The sequence below is a fragment of the Melospiza georgiana genome, chromosome 3 (assembly GCF_028018845.1).
Source record: "Melospiza georgiana isolate bMelGeo1 chromosome 3, bMelGeo1.pri, whole genome shotgun sequence".
In the NCBI taxonomy this organism is placed as follows: Eukaryota; Metazoa; Chordata; class Aves; order Passeriformes; family Passerellidae; genus Melospiza; species Melospiza georgiana.
Window position 1 is genome coordinate 3,005,157 of NC_080432.1, and position 22,882 is coordinate 3,028,038.

The 22,882-nt window shown below is 46.1% G+C and overlaps 1 protein-coding gene and 1 long non-coding RNA gene across 2 annotated transcripts in view; both read right to left on the reverse strand.

The window, feature by feature from the left end:
• The window catches only part of XKR6 (XK related 6), a 180,018-nt gene that overhangs the window by 125,093 nt on the left and 32,043 nt on the right, over positions 1-22,882 (reverse strand). The window lies entirely within an intron of this gene.
• Positions 3,042-6,268, reverse strand: LOC131081123 (uncharacterized). The gene is made up of 2 exons (XR_009114241.1): positions 6,159-6,268; positions 3,042-4,190 (listed from the first exon to the last, which is right to left on the reverse strand). It is a non-coding gene; the product is annotated as an uncharacterized LOC131081123 (long non-coding RNA).

Below are 22,882 nucleotides of genomic sequence, written 5' to 3' on the forward strand. Positions count from 1 at the left end.
TCAGACACACTGCAAATCAATGACTCCAGAAAGGTTTTCTAAGGAAAAAATTCCCAGTGGGCAAAGTTTGCTCCAGCCCACGGCAGCTCTCCTGACACAGCAGCAAAGAGCCCGGGGCTGCATCGATCTTGGAATCCAGGAAGGCTGAAACTTCCAGTTGTGAACTTGTTGAGGTCACCACTGTTGGGACCTGGCTCCTGTGCCCAAGGGGACAGTCCCCAAGGATAGCTCAGCCATGAGGATGATGCACCAGCAGCCCTGAAACAGCACTGAGTCTCTGCAAGCTCCTCCCTCATCCACCCACAGTGAGGATGAGGATGGGATGGAGAAAGGGATGGAGCAGGTTTGGTCAGCACCTGCCAGCTCAGGAGGATGGGGATAGGACATGTGATAGGAAGTATTTTGGGTTGGAAAAGGCTTTTAAAGGCCTTCCAACCTCCTGCAGCGAGTGGTGACATCTTCAACCAGATGAGGCTGCTCAGAGATCCACCCAACCTGATCCTGAATGTTTTTAGGGATGGAGGAACCAGAACTTCCCTCCCCAGCTGTGGAAAATCTGTGGATTGCCCATGCCCAGGGCTGTTTCACATGACACTCAGAGAACACCATTTTCTTGTCTCCAGAAAGTGTTGGTGCCTCTCTTTGATGTCCCTGAACTCTTACTCAGTAAGAGGATGAATAAATGTTCCACCGAGGTATTGGATGGTGGGTGCAAACCCTCCATGACTTCTTTAAGGATCTTGCAGCACCTTGGGCCAAAGACCATGGCAAAATAAAAATAACACAATCATGGAAGATCAACCATTTCCCAGCACTGCTAAGGCCACCACTAACCCATGTCCCCAATTGCCACATCCATGTGGCTTTTAAATTCCTCCAGGGATGGAGACTCCACCACTGCCCTGGGCAGCTGTGCCAGAGCTCAGCAGCCCTTTTGGGGAAGAAATTATTCCCAATAAATAGCTTTAATCTCTCCTGAGGATCTTGAGGTTGCTCCCTCTCATCCTGTCCCTGTTCCCATGGAGCAGAGCAGACTCCCCTGGCTGTCCCCTCCTGTCAGGGAGTTGTGCAGAGCCACAAGGTCCCCCCTGAGCCTCCTTTTCTCCAGGCTGAGCCCCTTTCCCAGCTCCCTCAGCCCCTCCTGGTGCTCCAGCCCCTTCCCCAGCTCCGTTCCCTTCCCTGGACATGCTCCAGCCCCTCAATGTCTCTCTTATCAGGAGGGTCTCAGAGCTGTCTCCAACACTGGAGATGCTCCAGCAGCTCCAGCACAGGGGACAGCACTGCCCTGGTCCTGGTGGACACACATTTCCTGGAACAGCCCATGGGCCCTTGGCCTTTTTGGCCACCTGGGCACACCTGGCTCTTGTTCAGCTGCCCGTTATCCATAGCATGGAAGTTCCAGCCCCACCAGACCAGAGCTGGAGCCCCTGCCCAGCTTTACAACACCCCCAGCCCTGTCCCAGCCTGTCCCCCAGTGCAGCAGAGCAGTGATGGTGACAGTCCCTTGGCCAGGCAGCCAGAGCTGTGTCACCAGGCTCAGACACAGCCCAGCACCAAAGTGACAGAGGCTCAATCGTTTCTCCTTCCATACCCAAGGCCCAGGATCAATGAACCTCTGCCATGGCTCCTCCTGTGAATCACTTAAGAGGGGGCACAGTGAAACCACTTCATAGGAAGCAGTTTTAAAAATGTCCTGCTCTGCATAAGATGAGTTTGACACAGAGAAGGGGGGAAAAAAATTCAAGCATGTTCAGCATCTTATAGATTAATCCTAGGCCCAGAGCCAGGATAATTACTGCCAGAAGGAATAAAAGTAACATAAATATAGGTTAACACACAAAGGGTCCCGTTTGCAAGGTTTTACACATCACCAGCTCACAGGCGGATTTCTAAATTTAATTATAGAAAGATTTATAAAAGCAGGTAATACCCAAAGGGTAATAAAAATAATTTTACTACAGTGAAGAGAACAAAACAAAAATTAAAAAATAAAAATAAAAGAAACTCCAGACATTTAAAATTAAGTAGGGCATTGATGGATCTCCTGAAGCACTTCCACAGGATCCAGCCCAGACTGTGGAGCTGCATCCGCCACGGCCTCCCAGAAATGCCATTTCCAGAGGAGAGCAGATAAGTCACTCTGACAGCTTTGTGACCTTCCAGAGCTGATGTGTTTAAAAAAAAAAAATCTTTTTTTTTTTTTTTTTTTTTTTTTTTTTGTAGAGGGTGCTCCTGGTATGGTCAAAGCCTTGTTAGGATGGGGGAGGACAATTCCAAACCACCTTTGCAGCAGGAGTGCCATGAAATCCCTGGAATTGCTGCTTCCCACCAGGATTAATGGTGTTTTTCTGCCAAGGACAGCTTTGGGGGAGGAGGATGGTTCCCTGTCCATGTCAGGGGGTTGGAATGAGATGATTTTTAAGGTCCCTTCCAACCCAAATCATTCTGTGACTCCATGATTAAATATCACTGGGATGGATTTCGGTTCTGAAGGAGATGTTGTCAGTGAAGGAAAAAGCAGGAGCAGGGGCTACCCAAGGAACTCAGCATGGAAAAACAGGGATATTCTCTGGCAACCATGCTACAAGAGTGTTTAAAACTCTGTTTCTATGAATGCTGCATTCTTGAAGAAAAATGAAATATTGTTACAAGGTGAGTATGAAAGGAAGGCACAGGGAAGAGAACTCCATTCTGGGATCTCCTGGGCTTCCCACTAAAATACAACCACCCTTAGAAACTTGAAATTGTAATTCTTACCTATAAACCCCATTTTTGGTGTATAAACCATGTTTCTGACCTATCCAGTGCTTTCTGCTCCAGGAGGCACTTCCTGAAAGATCCCTGGAAGTGATGCAAATGCTAAACCAAGCTTTTGCCAGTAAAGCAAAACATGGTGTCACTTTTAAATGCACCTTTTGGGGACTTCAAACAGCTCCTGGCTGGAATGCTCTGCTACCCCCATACCAGTGTGTGTGTGAGGAGAAAATGTTCAGAATGCTGAATGCCTGTAAAAAAGCATTTCAAAGGATCACAGACAAGGATTTTTTCAACCTGAAAATACACATTTATTAGGAAGAAAACTTATGGGGTTACAAATATCATAAATAAAATGTAGTGGGATATAAAAACCCCTCAGGACTGAGCAGCAAATCTCTGGAAAATGGGGACAGGACCCTCCACTTTGCCACGATCACCATCAGCTCTGCACAGGTGGCTCTTGGAATCTCATTTCACACCAGTTGTTTCTGTGCACAAAGATCCAGGATGGACATTCCAAATTCTTTTTGTATCTAGATCTGTTCCTATAGTTTGAAAACCTCCACACAGGACACCAGAGATGTTTGTAGTTTAAATATACATCAATGTATATTAATGGAGTGAGCACCCAAAACAGCACAGGGAGGGTAACAATCCCTCTGCCTTGGGAAGGCTGATCCCAAAAGCAGCAGCAGCAGTGTTATGGGATGGCACAGGATGGAATGGGATGCAGTAATGGGAATGCAAATTGAATCTCAGTATCAAGGAAGTGCCACTAAATCAGCAGACAGAGCCGGGAGGAGCTCGAGCTCGGTCCCCCCGGGCCGTGTAAAACTGGATTAGGTGTGAACTTCAAACCCAGTGTGATGTGGAATAATCCTATGCTGGCAGAAAGGGATCAAAGCTAATTTCTCTAACTTGCTTAATCTTCTGCAGAGATGTCTGAACTGGGGAGACACAGCAGGCTGGGGGTTAAAGCCCTGCTCTGTCAGAGGGTTCAGCAGGGGCTGAGGGAGAACAGAGCACGTTAAAAATCCTGGGAGTGGAGGTGTTTCTGATGAGCTTTTAGAAAATCAGGGAATCACAGGACTGGATTGGAAGGGACCTTAAAAATCATCTAATCTCTTAAAATTCCTCCCTGGAAATGTCCAAGGCCAGGTTGGATGGTGCAACCTGGGATAGTGGAAGGTGTCCCTGCCCATGGGAGAGGGGTGGAACAAGATGGGATTTAAGGTCCCCTCCAACCCAAACCATTCTGATTTCATGATTCTCTGTCTCTATACCTGGATCAACTCTGCTGATGTAAAATTCCAGAAACTTAAAGTAACACAACCAAAAAACAGACAAAAATAGAAATCCACTCCTTCCCACATTAAATAAACAGATTGATCCAAGCACTGGAACATCTCAGCACCCATATAAACCTTTCATACCTAAAAAAACAAAAAAAGAGAAAAGAATAAAATTAAATAAATAATAATGCTTAAACCTTAACTAAACCATTATTGATCAATTAAAGCTTAAATAGTGAAATAAAAATAGGATGTTCAGGAATCCCTGATGGGGTGGCAGAGCTCATCCCACCAAAGGTTCAGTGTCTGAGGTGCAGACTCAGTCAAAGGCCAGGATTTCTAGGAGAGGACACATGGCAGCGTCAGTGACTGAGGGAGCCAAGACCAGCAGCTCTGCCTGGGCAGCTCACTTGGAATCACTGAACCTTTAAGGTTGGAAAAATCTTTAAGGTCATCGAGCTCCCCCAGCACTGCCAGGGCCACCACTGGTCCATGTCCCCAAGTGCCACATCCACATGGCTTTGAAATCCCTGCAGGGATGGTGATTCCACCATGGGCAGCCTCTTTCAGTGCCTGAGCATCCCTTCAGTGAAGGAACAGATAAACGAAGTCAGATGGAATAAAAAATCCCAGCAGTGTAAATTAACCATTCCAAAGCCTTTAAGAAAATAATTTTACAGGTGGGTGCCAATTAATTGGTAACTACACCTTAAACTAGGTCAGGAATTGGGATTTCTGGTTTGGGATGAGATCCTTCCACACTCAGTGCTCACTTTATGCTGCTAAAAGGTTGCTGGCAATTGATAAACCCAGAGCTCCAGGAGAAATAGTCTACTTTGAGGTGTAAATCAGCTCTTACACTGCAATCCACAAATGATTCTGCTGGATAAAAAGCACAAAAAATTAAGTACAAAGAGGCTCAATCACCTCAAATAACGATTAGCCATAAGTGGATACATTATACCACAGACATGTCTCTGCTCTGTTAAATATTAATTTAAATGGGCACATTTTAAAAGACATATAATAAGGATAAGCACTTTTTGTTAAAGGAGAGCAACTCCTGTTAGTGAGTAAGAAAGGAACAGCTCAGAGGAGAGCAGAAGGATTTCAAGCAAGAACAGTCCAAGGATAAGAAAAATATACGTGCAGTAACCTGATACAATTATATGCATGTAAACATGTGCATTCAGTGCAGCTTTTCTGCATAATTCCTTAAAATCTTGAATTGCAAGCTAAATAAGATAATACATTGCTGATCTCCAAATCTGTGAGATCATTCAGCCTTCCAGAATGGAGTAACACTGAGCTAAAACACACACAGAGCTGAAACCAGCCCAGTTTTGGCTGCAACTCGAGGCAACGTCAGCAGCTGCCACTGCAAAATGTGCAGAGAGCTCTCTCCAAGCTTCATCCACACCCCCTAAATAAATCCTGTGCCAAAACACAACAAATACTCTCTGTCAGAGACCAAGCTGTAAAGCTGTTTGGCTTGGGGTTTTTTTTGCTTCTTTAAGTTCCAGCTTGAGGAGTGCTTGGGAATGCTGTGACATGGGAAGGGAAGTGTCAGCCTGAGTATGTGCCCACCTTGTTTCCTCCACTGTTGGTATTACGATATTATGATATTTTTATATAATTATATATAAATTTTCTGGTGATAATTTACTGAGAAATTTGGTACATTTGCCAATTACCTGTCAACACAAAACTTTATTTCATTCTTAGTCATGGAATCATAGAATCACAAAATTACAGAATCAGGGAATGGTTTGGGTGGGAAGGGACATTAAAGCCCATCCAGTTCCACCCCTGCCATGGGCAGGAACACCTTCCACTATCCCAGGCTGCTCCAATCCCTGTCCAGCCTGGCTTTGGACACTTCCACGGGCAGCCACAACTTCTCATGTAATTTTTGGCTTTGTACAATGCTGCCTAAGCTCCCCTCTAGCTCCTATAGCACTTTTGGGGGGAATTATGGGATACCCAGGACTACTGCAAGAGGAAACCCCATGGAAAAGGAAAGAGAAGCTTTGCAAAGCAGCAGAAGTTGTGGCTGAAGACAAGAACAGAGAATGACAGTACAAGAGAAGCCTTTCTTGGTCTCATTACCATTTTGTTGGAAGTTTTCCAGAGTGCTGGTGTCCTACAGCTCCTTCTATGATGGAATCAGGTGATGTGAAAATAACCCCAATTCTGCCTTAGTGCTTCTTTCTCTCTGGTTTAAGCTAAAAACAAAGACACACATGGATGATTATGGAATGGAAAACACAAGAAAATGAAAATAATGTTTTTTTTGCAGGATTCTGAATTGTCATGAACAGTGAAAACGAATAAATAAATATAAACAAAGAACAAAAATGCTTTATCTTAAACGATGGGTATAATGTATATACATTAAAATATATATACATTGGAATAAAAGGGATGAAAATAACAGGTAAGAAACCACATTGTGTTTGCAACAGATGACAGAAATGAACAGAAATCTGTTTACAGGAACTGAAAACACACTGCCACGGTGCAATCCTGACTTTTTTCACCACTTACCCAGCTGCAATTACCATCACCTCAGCCACAAACAGCACATCTGGGGAGGGAGGGAGGGGGATTATTAGGAACTCCTTTGTCATCCCGAATTACCTGCCCTCCGTGTGTACACAAGCACTGGCTTAAACATTCAAAGGAATTTGCCTCCAAGAAAAGTCATCTTTATTGTCATTGTCCCCAATTTCACGGCCAGACCAGCGACACAGCCCGGCTGTGTGTCAGCACAGCCCCCAGTTTGAGGAATCCACACTGACACGACAAGAACTAATCCTATTATTTCCTTAACGGCATCTGAATAGGCATTTTCCAAGTCCTGCTTCTTATTGTAAGTTTAACCCATGTGTTAATTCTCTTACTGAGATCTCAAGCTGCTTTCTCTAGAATCGGGGATTTAAGGGAATCAAATCCCTTCTATTCAATTTGCTACTTAAGAGACAAACCTTTCAAAATTAAACTTGGAGGCTGTTTGCCTGAAAAACATCTCTTCTCTTTCCAAGGAAAGTATCTCTAAAACCTGTTTTAAGCACAGAGAGAAGAAGTTTTTAGCACATCTCAAGTTTAGACCTGACAGCAGCTGCCTTGAAGTAAGAACCAGGAGGGCAGAAATTCATTGGGGGAAAGATTTTCAGTTTATTTTAATACCAATTTGATGAGTGAGCAACCAAGCAGTGCTTTATTTGAGTAAATTATTTCCTGTTATTGTGATTCTCCTCCAGTAAACCACAATCACAGAATGGCTTGGGTTGGAAGGGATCTTAAAGGTCATTTTGTTCCAATTCTCTGCCATGGGCAGGGACACATTCCATAATCCCAGGTTGCTCCAAATCCCATCCAACGTGGCCTTGGACACTCCAGGGATCCAGGGCAGCCGCAGCTTCTCTGGGTAATATTCAAAGGTGATCAAGTGGGGAAAGAGTTGGGCAAAACCCAACTCCTCGTGACACTTCTGTGGCTGAAAAAATTTTTGAGCACATCATTATCAGGGGAGTTTTCCTTTCTGTAATCAAATATTAAGCTTTGAAGCCCCATGAAAACAAACACCTCACTCTACACACACACAGACACTTTCTGTGCTTTCCAGCAAAGCCACAACAACAGATTTGCTGTGGGCCTGCAGGAACTTATAGGTAACATATTAAATATTGATTGAAAATAAATCCAAATAATTAGGCTTAAATTTTAATACCCGGGTAGGTTTCTCTATAATTCATGATGAACGGCATTTTCTGAGGTTCCACGAGAGGCTCTGGGTTTAATTTTAATTATGCATTTATTACATAATTCACCAAATTCAGTAATGTGCAGCGAGTCTCCCAGCCATTGAAGTGAGTAACGAGATTTATCAGCCCAGTTTGTCACACAACAAACAGGATTCAGAGCCTTATAAAGGCGGGTGATGAAAGATACATAGAGGGAGGGAAGAACCAGCAGCAGCTTTATTTCCATGTAATAATGCTAATAATATGCAAATAATTCCCCATCTTAATGAATACTTCAGATGAATGCCACGTTCCAAGCGGGGATGGCACAGGGAGGGGAGGGAGCTCAGCTGCTGGGAGTGTTCAAAGCTCTTTCGAAACCACAGAGTTACAGCTGTGGGTAAAACTGAGCTTCCCTTCTCCCCCCAGAGGGTGGTAAGGCACTGGAACAGCTCCCCAGGGAATGGGCACAGCCCCAAGGCTGCCAGAGCTCCAGGAGAGTTTGGACAACGCTCTAAGGGATGCACAGGGTGGGATTGTTGGGGTGTCTGTGCAGGGCCAGGGGTTGGATCAATGATCCTGATGGATCCCTCTCAACTCAGGATATTCTGTGATTCCATGATCCCCACATACCAGGAATGACACTGTCACATGGCAGAAGGTTCCTAAGCTCCTCAAGCTCCTTACATCCTGGTTTTAGACAGTGACAGTCACATCAAAAATGTGAATAATTTTCAAAACAGGCAGGGATACACACACCTCCCTGTAGGGATCTCCCTCTGGAGGCTGGAGCACAAACAACACTTTATAGACCCAAACCTCCAGGGGTCTGTGACCTGCTCTCCTAAATACTTCTGGTGATTCTTCAAAGCTGCATTTGGAAGTTTCTCCTGAATCCCTCCAACTGTTGCTGTCCTTTGACAAACATTTCAATATTTTTTTTTTACAGTTTCTGAAGTTTTTGCAAACTTCCCCCCTTCCAGCAGGAATCATCTCCCCTGGGACACTGGGCATGTGCTCAGAAGCCAGGGGTATCAGGTACTTGCCATGCTGCTCTTTTCCCTTATAATTTTAATCTCAAACATCTTCAGGGAACTCAAATATTTAAGTCTTACAAGCTCCTCACAAAGCCAAGCCAGCATTCCTTCCCACGTTCTCACTTGAAACCCACATTTCTTCAGCCCTCCTTAGGCATCCCTTTCACTCAGCTTCCCATTCCCACACATCCTCTGGGATTTCCAGTCTATCTCCTCTCTCAACAAAGTGTTAGGAGAAGCAGGAACCTTTGGGGGGCCTCCTCCATCTGCAAGAAGAAGCTCCTAAGCCTCCTTTTCTCCAAGCTGAGCCCCCCAGCTCCTTCAGCTGCTCCTCATAGGACTTCCTCTCTAGACCCCAAATTCCTGTGGAACAAAAAGGCCTAAAATCCCCCAAAAGTTCACCCTGATGATGAATGGAAGTGGTGGATCCTCCTCTATGCTCATCCTTGGGGAAAAAAGAAAGTGTGAAACTGTCCCTTCTCAGGCACCAAAGGATCTGCAGAGAAGAGAGAACCCTTTAAATGACACAAAACCTTCCACCAATTCTCTGAGATCCCCCCTGGGTCCCAGAGCTGTGAGACAGAACTCCAGGACATCAGGCTTTGTTAGGTCTGGCTCTCACAGCACTGCTCCTGGGATATCCCAACTGGAAGACAACAAAACCTCCCCCTCTGGAATCTGCAGCTCCAATGCAACCATAGGACTTGACTGTGGAATCATTGAAATATTTTGCTTATTTTGACCTCAGACACTGAGGGGAATCTGCTGCTTTCACTGTCAGGTGGGACCAGCAGAGAAAGAATTTTTTCAATGTCTGACCCAGCACCAGCAGAGCTCATTACTCACCAAGTGCAGAAACACTCTCTGAACTGAAAAATAAACTCAGTCCTCACCTCTGCTTAAAGGATGCCCTCAGACACCAGCTGACAGTGGGCTGTGACTGGGAATTTACTGCAAGATATCAAAGCTGCTGCAGGAATAAGGAAACCCAGAGGTAGAAAAGACACAGAGGCTGTGCTGCACCCAGTGAAATGCAGTGTTCCCAAAATAAAGGTTTTGCATTTGACACCAGGAACACAGAATGGTCTGGGATGGAAGGGAACTTAAATATCATCTCTAAACCCCTGCCGAGGGAAGGGAAACCACTCAAGAGCCACTGCAGCTCCAAGCCCCATCCAGCCTGGCCTTGGACACTTCCAGGGATCCAGGGGCAGCCACAGCTTCTCTGGGCACCCTGTGCCAGGGCCTGCCCACCCTCACAGCCAAGAATTCCTTCCCAATATCCCACCCATCCCTGCCCTCTGGCAGTGTGCAGCCATTCCCTGTGTCCTGTCCCTCCATCCCTTGTCCCCAGTCCCTCTCCAGCTCTCCTGGAGCCCCTTTAGGCCCTGGAAGGGGCTCTGAGCTCTCCCTGGATCCTTCTCTTCTCCAGGCTGGACATTCCCAGCTCTCCCAGCCTGGCTCCAGAGCAGAGGCTGCTCAGGGAAGACACCATCTGCAATCAAAACTGGACAAATTACACTTCACTGCTCCTTTTCCATGTATTTCATGGGGAACACAAGTGTGAAGAACAGGAAATGCTCTTCCACCTCTGAAACATTCAGCTCTAATACATAGCACTGCCAAGTAGAGCACTGTGAAATTATTCAGATTTCAGGTAGTATCACAAATTTGCAATAACCCACAAAGCCCTTCATTCTTCCCCAAATAATTTCTGAGTAGATCCAAGCACACAAAGGAAAACAAGCAGGGAAGGAATGAGGGAGTGACTTTTTACATGGGCTGATAAGGGATAGGACAAAGGGGAGAAGGAAAGAGATTTAGACGGGACATCAGAAGGAAGTTCTGCCCTGTGAGGGTGCTGAGGCCCTGGCACAGGGTGCCCAGAGAAGCTGTGGCTGCCCCTGGATCCCTGGAAGTGTCCAAGGCCAGTTTGGACAGGGCTTGGAGCAACCTGGAATAGTGAAAGGTGTCCCTGCCCATGGCAGGGATGGAAGCTTTGCAGCAGAACTGTTCCAACCTGTTCATTGATTATAAAATCTAAATAAAATAAAGGAAGATGGACAAATAAGCAACCAGAGCAGCACATCTGAGCTCCCAGGTGGGGAAACATCACTTAATAAGGGAATTTTGTGGGCAGCAGCACCAGAGCTGGAAACCTTTATTCTGGCCTCTACAATCAGCACTTGCAGCACTTTGTTGACACAATAGAACATGGCTCAATTTCAAGCACCGTTGAGGTTGAGTAATTTCAAACATCTTTTAATGTTTGTAGAGAGTCCAGAGGGAAGTTGGTTGAAAAGATCTCCAAGGCAGCCACGTGGAAATAAGATACAAACCCCTTCAAATCACTGCAGTGCCAGGCAGGAGGCAGGAATGCAGACAGAAGAGGGAAAAGGGGAAAGGTGAGGATCCACACTTCCAGCTAAACTGCTTAAAGCATTTATTTATGTCCAGTGGCTCCATTACAAGTTCACAGTGTGCCTTGGGGAGCAGTAACAGACCAGTTCCAGGAACACAGATTGGTAATTCAGAAGTAAAATTTTAAGTGTAATCTGTACTCCTATTTCTTCTCATGGCAGGGACACTCCTTTTAGAGGGAGGTCATCCTCCTGTTCTCTTACAGGTACCAAAATTGTGCATGAGAAATCAGATAAGACATTCATACAGCTGGATTTAACTTGAGTATTGCACACCAGGGCATTGGTGCTTTTAATGAAAATCTGGGAAAGATTGCTGATAAACCTGAGTTGGGAGCAATGACAGTGACAATAGGCTACCACTCATCTACAGAGCTTCCCCTAAACTTGTGAGGTCAAGGGAGAGCCCTTTGAAAGTCTAAATTAAATTTACAAAGGACAAAATGAGCTGCTCATTGTTGGTATTAGAGCATTTTTCAGAGCAGGATCCAGCAGCAGTATCCCAGCAAGGAACTTCAGGATAACAAACAGTAAATACAAACCAGTACTTAGGGTTTGTGTTGTTTTTTTAGTCACTCATGTTATGATGATTCAGAATAAGGAAATTTGTCCTGAGAACACTGAGGGACACACAGCTCTTCAGGATGCCCTAACAGAACAGGAATGCCCTGCAAAAGGGTCCCTGGAATGATCCAGCACTGGAGGATGTCAGGGAACACAGGAACACACCTCCAGCAACAGGACAATGCTCTGAGGTTGGAGGATACACAGCTAAAATCTGCTCAGTCCTGCTGGCAGCTCTGGTTTCCTCCTGACCTTGTGTCTCCATGCATAGGCTGGATTATCACTGCTCCAGAGGCTGGAGTTTAAATCTGGCAGCAGGGAAAAACAACCAGGGCCACAAACAGCCCAGAAACCCTGAGGCAAGGTGCAAAGATGATGGGTGCAGAGTGCTCCATCTTCCTCTGGCTGAGCACAAACTCTGCTTCTGCTTCCAGCAGCTTTCTGGGAGTGCTCAGCACTCTTGGAAGCTAAAGCAGATGTGAATGGCAATGGAGTGGTGCCCACAGCACTCCTGTCACATCTGGAGTCACAGAATGGTTTGGATAGGAAGGGGCCTTAAAGCTCATCCAGTTCCAAACCTCTGCCATGGGCAGGGACACCTTCCATTATCCCAGGGTGCTCCAAGCCCCATCCAGCCTGGCCTTGGGCACTGCCAGGGATCCAGGGGCAGCCACAGCTTCTCTGGGCACCCTGTGCCAGGGCCTCACCACCCTCACATGAAGAATTCCTAAAATCTCTAATTTAAATCTATTCTTTTTCAGTTTAAGCCATTTCCCCTTGTCCTGTCCCTCCATCCCTTATCCCAAGTCCCTCTCCAGCTCTCTTGAAGCTCCTTTAGGCACTGAAGGGGCTCTGAGGTCTCCTTGGATCCTTCTCTTTCCAAGCTGAACGCTCCCCGTGCTCCCAGCCTGTCTACAATGGGATATTTTATGCTTTTATATTACAGCAATAGGACTGTCAGATTTGCTGTGAAATCAGCAATGGGGACAAGGGTGCAGCCTCACCCTGAGCCATGGGACAGGTGCTGTGCAGGTCTGCCTGCTTCCACCACATCCTGCTGCATCTGCCACTGCTGAGCACCTCTGGCAGCACCACTTTTAGAGGAAAGCCAAATTAAATCATTCCTGTCCATTTCTTCAGGACATTCAATCCCTTGCACAGATCCCCACAGCTGTCCCAAAGTGCATCAGGATGGATTAAATTCTTCTCTAAGTTTTATGATTATTCTAAGGGCGAAGAATGAAAATAAACCTCTTCTTCAGCATCACCTCCGAGAGCAGAGAAAGCCTCAGAGGCATCAGCAGCTGCTGAAATTGCTCCTTCCAAGCCTGTCCTGACACCTAAAAACCTGAAACCTTTTCCTGAAGGAAGATTTTTCTCAGTGCAGCACCAGCAACACTGCATCAAGCCCCAGTTAATTTGCCATTTGCTCCTACCCAGCAGAGGTAAGGAGTAAATCAGCACCTCTGTGGCTCTGTCACAGATGCCACAGGATTTTCCAGCCAGACAGACAGACAGACTGTAAGTGCTGCCCTGCTGGGACACTGCATGCCACAGCACTGGCACATTAAGAGGATCATGATCCCAGCATTAGCTGTGGGAACACTCCCAATAAATTGCTATTTTTCCAGCCTGATTGTTCCAGCTTTCATCATTTCACATTTTAATGCAGATTCTTCCTGTGAGCAGACTCATCACTGCCCAGCTCAGTCTGTCCATCCGGCCCAGACACCACATTTGTTCACACAAGGCTGTGGCATATGGATTTTTCCTTCAAAAATGAGGAGTGTCAGCATTTTCCTATCATTCTTCTGGAGCAAAAGTGATCTTAACTACACCCTCTTAAAAGCTGGAGCACATTTCATGAGAACTCCACTCTGTCAGGCCGTGGTGAGGTCACAGATCAGGCTGGCAGGTGGAAAAGAAGGTTTAAATGTGTTTTTAGGGTCACCAGAGAAGGATCCCTCAGCCATGTGGGTTTTTCAGCAGCTCTCTACTGCCTGAATGCAAAGCAGCCTCAGCTGAATTTCACTAATTCCTTCAAAGGCTCTCTTACACTCATCTGCACAGATTATGCAGTAAATACTCTTTAAGAAAGCACTCTCTAACCCCAACAAGGCTATTCAAAAAATAAGGCTTAACCAGCTGACCTCTGATTATCTTCAGCAGTTCACCCATCTGTCTCCAATACACAAATTCCAGCCTCAAAGCAATGTGTCTGAACTGGATCTTAACAATCACAATGCTCTTCAATGAAATGGTGACATGAAAATGTCCAAACTGTCCCCAAAAAAAGCTCAGTGAGGGCTGTGAACACTTAAACCCCTCCTGAAAGTCACCACAACCCAGGCACAGGACATTGAAGCAGCTTTTCTGCTCTCAAGGGACACATCAGGACCACCCCATCAGGATCTGTGCCCCATTTCACACATGGACAAGATCAGCCCAAATGAAGTGAACCCAAATCCTTCCTCCCACAGTGACTTTGGGAAGAAACTTTCCCAGTAGCTTTGCCTTTTGTAGTGACAGTGTTTACAAAATTTGGGAGCTGTGAAGAAAACTGGGATTGCTCAATGGCAGCTTTCATGAAGCGCAGCAGGCTGCAAAGTAAGTGGCATTTGAAGCTAAAAATTAGTGAATTATTTTTCTAGAGGTGGAGCAGCTCCTTCTTCTCCCTGGACACCTCTGTTCCCATTCCATAGGAGCTGCAGGAGACATGGCATCAATCAGGAAACTAAAGGGTTATCCCAAACCTCCTGGGGTATCACAAACTTCAATTTTCCCCTTCTGCCTCAGGTTATTTTGAAGTCTCAGCCACCTTTAACTGCAGCCAGGAGCTCACTCTGCCACCAGCCATGGAACACAGAATGTTTGGGTTGGAAGGGACCTTAAAGATCATTCAGTGCCACCCCCTGCCATGGGCAGGGACACCTCCCACTGTCCCAGGTTGTCCCAAGCTCCATCCAACGTGGCCTTGGACACTTCCAGGGATCCAGGGCAGCCACAGCTTCTCTGGGCAATCCATGCCAGGATCTCCAGATGCTGCCACCCTCCTGATGTCTGTGAACTAAGAGAGCAATTTCAGCCACTCCAACCCTCTAAAAGTGGTGTTTGACCCTTTTCAGCCTGGAATCCAGCCTCTTTAACATCCAATATGGACACTGTAAGCAGCTTTTGAATTTGAAGGGTTTCCACTGAGTGCATTTTACAAGTTAGGTGTCTTCAGGTTCAAATCTTTCTCATAGTACATTTGAAATCATCCAGAGAAATCCTGATCCTGGCAGGGCTTGGAGATTGTTTTGATTACAAAAAAAAAAAAAATGCACAAATACATCTTAAAGAAAGGGGAAGATGGAAGAGGAGCTTTCAAATGGAAGCAGCTTTGCTAGAGACAGGAAAAAAATCACAGGAAATGAGGGAGCACCAGTCTGGGAAAAAAAGGACCTGCAAGAGGCTGATTGTGGTCTTGATTAACAATCCCTGCTCAGGGCTGGGGCAACAGGAGCAGCAGTGGGCAAAGCCACCCCTGGGAAGAGGTGAAGGAAGGCAGGAGCTGCTTTCTTCTCTCTTTCCAGGAGAACTGAGCTACAGGGACTCTCCACACCCCCATTATCCATGAGGGAAGAGCCCAGGGCACTTGCCATGAAAATGAATCTTGGCTCAGGAGTGAGATAGAGCTGTGAGAGAGGAGGAAGCACCCACATCCAATTTTCCTGCCTTAACTCAGAATAGATCACTATTTTGTCATCTTTCACCCTGAGTATTTAGAGGGTTGTTCATTTCAGGGAAAAGGAGGATGCAAACCCACAGCAACGCATGGTGGGGCACCCAGCTGGCTCAAAAAGATACATGGACCTGATCTTGCACCTCCAAATTCCTATGGTGCAGCCAGACTGAGGACACTGCAAAGCTCATGAGATGTCACCTCTCAGCCTGAGGCCACCAGGAGTGTAGGAGGGGCACTGGATGCACTTGTGACCTGGGTTTATGCAACAAAATTCTCTGCTCTAACTCACCATGTGTCCTCCTGTAAAAAACACTGTGCAGAGTGTAGGTTTAGATGGGGTATTAAAAAACAGTCTTTCCTTGTGAGGGTGGTGAGGCCCTGGCACAGGGTGCCCAGAGAAGCTGTGGCTGTCCCTGGATCCCTGGAAGTGTCCAAGGCCAGGCTGGATGGGGCTTGGAGCAACCTGGGATAGGAGAAAGTTCCCTGGCCATGGCAGGGGTTGGAATGAGATGAGCTTTAAGGCTCCTTCCAACCCAAACCATTCTGTGATTCTGTGATATAACAGAGCAAATTCTCTCCCTTCATCTCAAATTAAATCTAAGCATGAAGCAAAAGCAGCTGCATTTGTGTAGTGATACATGAAAGTGTCTGCAAAGCATTTTAGGATCCTTCAGGAAAAATGCTAAATATCTGTTCTATAATTCAATGAATGTTAATATATTCATCACAGATTTCCACTCTTCAATTGCATGGGAGAAAAACAAGAAAATTGGTGCTTGTTGCAACGTTACGATGCCAAGGGATGGAAGCAGTCCAGGGCCTTGGAATATTCAAGTTCTGTGTGGGATGCAGGGAAATCCCCCATGAGAACACAAGCAGAGCCTGTGTGCTGTGGGATGAGGAGTGAAGGCACACTCAGGCTGGCTCCGACCTCCAGAGCCACAAACCAGATGTTGTTTTACCTTTCTGTGGTTGCCAAAATCAAACCCAAAGCTGCCTCTGTCCTCACACCGAGGGCTCTGGTCCTGCTTGCCAGGCAGAGCCGGGTGAATCATTCTCCTCGCTGGTTTTTCACTTTGTGCCCTCCTAAAAAGCTCAACCTCAGGTGCCTTCCTGCGCCAGCAGCTCTTGCCTGACACGACCTCGACCTGGTGAGGACAGAGCTGCAGACCACAAAGGCAGAGCACTCGCCCTGCTTTTCCCAGGCACGCCATTCACTGCCACTCCAAGGTATTTTTGTTCGCTGCTTGGAGCGACTCTGAGCCCATAACTGCCCTCCTTTGTTCAGGCTCTTCAACAAGAGAACCCACGGCTTTTGCAGTGTGCTCAAACATAAAGACTCTCAGCAATACCGTGTGGTTTAACCTCGGGCTATTTTAGCATGTGCTAAATTAGGGGAGTGTTTGTAATGCGCTCACCTAAATGATCGGTGCTCACACACCTCCTGCTTTTACACCTAGGTGGAAAAAACAAATCCCTGCTGCGCTGAGTCCACATGGGAATAAGCTCCTCTGTGGTCTCCCTGCAATTTCCCAAAACATCCTGCTACTCCTCTTCTCCCCCAGCATCCTGGGTGTGTCAGTGACCATTTAAGAAAGTTACTTCAGAGGGCTGGAGTTCTGTGCCTGAGACAGGCTGGGAGAGCTGGGGGTGCTCACCTGGAGAAGGGGAAGGATCCAGGGAGAGCTCAGAGCCCCTTCCAGGGCTTAAAGGGGCTCCAGGAGAGCTGGAGAGGGACTGGGGACAAGGGATGGAGGGACAGGACACAGGGGAATGGTTTTAGGCTGAAAGAGGGCAGAGTTAGATATTGGGAAGGAATTACTGGCTGTGAGGGTGGAGAGGCCCTGGCAGTGTGAAAAACGCCAATCACTTGTTTTTAAAATTTTAAAAGTTTAATAGCAATAAAATGGTTATAAAAATAGTAATATAATTAGAGTAATAATAATTTGGACAATTTGGATTAGGACAATATGAGACAAGAGAGACAAAGAGTTACAGATGTCTGGGTACCTTTTCTGGGCAGCACAAGCCCGAAAAAGGACACACATTAACAAAGGATTAACCCTTAAAACAACAGCCTGTTGCATATTCATACACTTCATACATGATGCATAAATTCCATTCAAACGCAGAATTCTGTCTGGTCAGTGACAGCTTCTTCCTCTGAATCCTCACAGCATCTTCATGGCTGAGCGAGGCGAGAAGAAGTTTGTTTCTTCTGATAATGGAGCAATAAATTCTCTTTCTCTGAAAAATTATGTGTCCTGTGGCTGCTATCTGGTGCAAGTGCCTCATTCCTTTCTTAAAAAAATATCTCACATACATAGTTTCTATTTTAACATTATGTTATAACCTAAACAACATTTAACACACTACTTAAAACATTAATACAGCGCAACTTTCTAATGTAACACATATAATATTCATTTTAATATCTGTGAAATGCCAATCATAAAATATGCATTTTTCACACACAGGGTGCCCAGAGAAGCTGTGGCTGCCCCTGGCTCCCTAGAAGTGTCCAAGGCCAGGCTGGATGGGGCTTGGAGCAACCTGGGATAGTGGAAGGTGGCCCTGCTGACCACAGGGGGTGGAATGTGATGCTCCCTAAGGTCCCTTCCAACCCAAACCATTCTCTGATTCTGTAACTTTTGCCCCCAGCCCTGTTACAAAGCTCCTCCCGTTTTTCTCCCAATAATATCCCTCATCCTGGCAGCTGGAGCACTGCTGGAGTGCCTTTGCAGGAGGGGAAGGAGAAGCACCTCAAAGTGAAGGAGGATTATTATTCACTGGAGCACCCTTTCCTCCAGCCTGGAACCACAGCAACCTTTCCTTTCCCCTGCTCTCCAACAATTTCCTCCCCCTGATGTGCTTATGAAAGGCCCGACCCAAAAATCAGCCCTTAAAACAACGTCAGCAGTTTTTAAACCCCACTAAGCTGCGCACTGGAAGGAGGAGGGGAACAAACCGGCCCCAAAGGCAAACTCCAATTCAGCTCCATTCAGCCATAGGAACTAAAATGTTAAAATCAAATATGTGTGCACAGTGGTGAACCCCTGAGCTGGCAGGTCACAGGGTGGGCAAAGCACAGGGTGTGCTGGCAGGGCTTGGAGCAACCTGGGATAGTGGAAAGTGTCCCTGCTCTTGGAAGGAGGATGGACCAAAATAAGCTTTAAGGTCCTTTCCAACCCAAACCATTCTGTGATTCCAAGAAATACAGCAGGGTTACAATACTTTTAAACTGGTTACTTTTTGATGTTATTCTCAGAAAATATTTGCAAAATGGCCATCCAGCATCTCATCTTGATTATCTCAATGCCATCAAATCCACACAGATTTTGCCTCGTACTAAATGCAGAGTATAATATTTAGGCATTTTAGAGTTTCAAGGCTGGAAAAGCCATTTCAATCTAAAGAGCCTCAAGAAGCAATAAATCATAACAGCTCAGATAGGAGTTGTTTTTGACTCAGTATTACTGAGGTAAATTACTTGTAGCATTACAGAAGAGTAATTCTGTGTGTGAGAAGCGAGCAGCAGCACTTTGGTGATAAGGTTAGAGAGATATTTGTGCTAACGAGGAAATTTAAGCTCCATTTCAAGGCAGACTCCGGAGCCTTCAGTGGTGTCTCCTGCCTTTCTCCAGGGACCAACTTAGTATCACTCTCACATCCTTCTCTGGAGTGATGAAAGCACATTATAGGCTGATAAAGGCAATCCGTGGTATTTCTTACAGGTCTCCAAAGATCAGCAATTTATTAAAAAGCGCTTTTCAGGAACTGGGCAAAAACAAAACGTTCCTCATCAACACCTCACACCGAATCCATCTTGCCTTAAATAAATTCACAGCTCTGGCAATACAAACTCACTCCTCCCTAATTGCTGCTGTTCTACATTTGCAAATTCCAAGTGGTGATGCCTCTCTGCTTGTCAGCAGAGATTTATCAACCCTGATCCGTGTCCAAAGGTCACACTCAGAGTAAATCTGAATATGTTCTGAGCAGGAATCTCTCTCTGCTCCTGAGCTGTCCCATCCACAGCAGTGCACAGACCCAGGGTGACACAGAATACAACAGCTTAAATAAGTAAAATCAAATTGATAATTATCAAATGAAGGAACAAAGCAGCTCTGATACACAACGAGCTTTGCTTTGCTTTATCCTCCCGTGACTTATTTGCAACAGGTCTCACAGGCTCTGCTGAGAATTAACAGCAATGAAGGGATGCTCTGGGGCTTGGTTAAAGGCTACTGCACCCAGCTGTTCATCTGTCATCAAAACACAAAGAAACCACCAGAAAATTGAAGGTCTGAATCTCACTTCCCACTTAAAACCACCCTGGCAGTGCAAACATGAGAATAAATTATACTCCTCCAGCAGCAGCGTAAATGAGCTGTGGTGGAAAGGCTGATCCAGCTGAAGATTTCAAGTTAAAAACTAAAGCAAACCCAAGCACAGATGTTTTGTATTCTTGTGCCTTGTGCAAATGCTGCTTTCAGTGTGTGCTGGAGCTGCTCAGCTCTCCTCTGAGCAGCACCTGGGAACTGTAGTGTCATGTCAGACACTAAAACCAGGCACGGAAATGCCCAGTAAATGAACCATCCAAAAATTTCTTTTACTGTTTCTGCACCTTCACTGATACCAAATCTCTCTCCAGCCCACCTGCTGCCATGGAGCTCTTTGATTCATCCCCACAGCTGAGAAAAGCTTAAGCCAAGCCCCTGTGTGTGAAATCAGGGGAAATCAGTTAAATCAGCCAAGTCAAGTGGAATAACCAGGCAGGGAACTGAAGTATCCTTATCCATTGTGGGTCACACTGCTGGGATTCAGGTCTGTTTTTCCCTTGGCTTCCCAAAGCTCTCTGCACACAGAGTGATACCTTCAGCTGATGGGGGTCACCCCCCAAAAATCCACCCCTCTAGCTCAGTGCCAGCTCAGCAATGAGGGGCTGCCAGGGATGCAGGACACCAGAGCAGGAGAAGCCTGGCACAAGCCCTGGTGTGTTCCCAAAGGTGTTTGCTCCAGGACCTGGCTGACCCTGACTTCAGTGTTAATATCATTTTTCCATGCTGTCATTTTTTTAAACAAATATGACTAAAATTGGAAGATGTACCTGTGTGGCTCAGACACAACCTGCCCTGACAGGGGGACAAGGTCAAGTAACCCTTTGATTTATTGACTCTGGAATGTCTGAGTCACAGAATTATAAAATCACAGAATCACAGAGCCTGGCTGGAAAAGACTCCTGAGATCACCATGTCCAACCAACTTAGCACCATCACCATATTAACCAGTAAACCATGTCCTCAAATAACACATCCACACACTTTCAGAAAGCTTCTAGGGATGATGACATGGACACCCTACTCTGAAAACCATAGTTATCCCACCTTACAGTCCTTATTAACCTTATTGGGACCTACAGTCCTAATAAAATCTTATTCTCCTTTTTCTCCCAAAATTCTGAGGGTTCTGCTTCACCACTTAGACTTCAGAATGTATCACCTGAGTCTGTTATAGTGCACTGAAAGCAGCAAAATTGTCAAAATGCACATCCCAGGCTGATACTACCAAACTGAGTTGGGTGAGGTCAGAATATTTTGGTAGGGAATTATTTGAGCAGCTCATTTTTCTAAATTACACTGCGGCGCTGAAAGCGAGCGGCACTCAGTGTTTCACTCAAAGCCTAATTCAATTTTACTCTGTCTCAGAAAAAGAAAACAGCACATTAATCCCAAATCCTGTAAACACAGAGTTGTAAACACTCCCCAGCACCCTCCCCACCCATGCTGAGGAGGGCAGGCCTGTTTTCCAAGCCTGTGTGAAAGCAGATGGCAGCCACCTAATTCGGATTTGGTGCAATCTGTTGCTGGTGAGGAAAAAAAAGGAAGATACTTGACTGCTTTTCCTTATAAATGTAAAACCTGGGAAGTTCAACCCACTCTGTAGTTTTGTGAGATGCTTGGTAGCAGTTTTGCCAACAGAAGCAGCTCTGCTCAAGGAGAACACATGCTTCTTGTTCTCAGCCTGAACTCTGCAGTGAAAAATCCGCTTGGATCACTTGGGAAGGGAGAGTTGTCTGTGGGCTCAGTTCTCACTCTGGCTTTGCACCCTGCAAGTGCACCAATCATGACAACATCATGATAAACAGAGACACCTTATCTACCTCATTTTTCATCACAGCAATGAAGATCTTATTGAAAACAGAAATTCATTACAGCAGGTATAAATGCTTTTTTGTGTCCAAACACTCCACACTGTCGGCCTGATGGTGAATCCCCTCTGGTTCAGAGAAGTTCTTATGAGGCACAAAACTGGATGTGGGATTTTGTGTATGACCAACAGAGGGGGTTAGGTCACTCCTCTCTTGTGGCTGGGCTCCTGTTTAAACAGCCTGAGATGCTGCTGGTGTGTTCCCTTTTCTGGGAAGAGAACAGAGCTGGGGAAGGGGCTGAAGCACCAGGAGGGGCTGAGGGAGCTGGGAAAGGGGCTCAGCCTGGAGAAAAGGAGGCTCAGGGGGGACCTTGTGGCTCTGCACAACTCCCTGACAGGAGGGGACAGCCAGGGGGGTCAGGCTCTGCTCCTGGGGAACTCCTTCTTTCCCTGCACATGCCTAGAAATTTGTTCAAATTGTACATCTCACAATTTCTTCAGGAGTCAAAATTGAGATAACTGCCCTGTAGCTCCTTGGATTTGTAGCCTTAGGAAGACAGGGGCAATGTTTACCATTTTCCCATCATCTCCATGGATTTTCAGAGTGGCCTTGCTTTGACACAGCCACCTCTCAGCACCCAGCAGGTCTCATGGATCTGCAGGTGATCCCTCACCCCACTGTTATCCACTGCTGATGTTCCTCTATGGCTCAAACCCCTCTGGTCTTTGCCCGTGCCAGAGCCCAAGGAACACGAGTAGAGAATCATGGAATCATTTAGGCTGGAAAAGCCTTTCAAGATTATCAAGTCCAACCACTCCCCCAGCACTGCCAAGCCCACCACTAAACCATGTCCCCAAGTACCACATGCACACAACCTTTAAAAACATCTTGCTCTTTCTGACAACCCCTTGCAAGCATCAACTGTAGCTGAGTTCTGGCTTTCCTGACACAAACCAAACACGCCTGAACAATGTTTAAACCTCCACTCTTGCAGCCAGACCCTGCTTCTTTCTCCTGAATATTGCTTTTTTTGCATATTGAATGCCAAATGAACCCACTGCCTTGTGCCTCTAGCACAGGCCACAGCACGATGCCTCAAAGTGAAAAACCTCTTCAGCCCCACTCAAAACTCAGGGCTTTGATAGCTCTTCTCTCCAAGCATGAAAAACTGGATAATGCTGCCAGTGA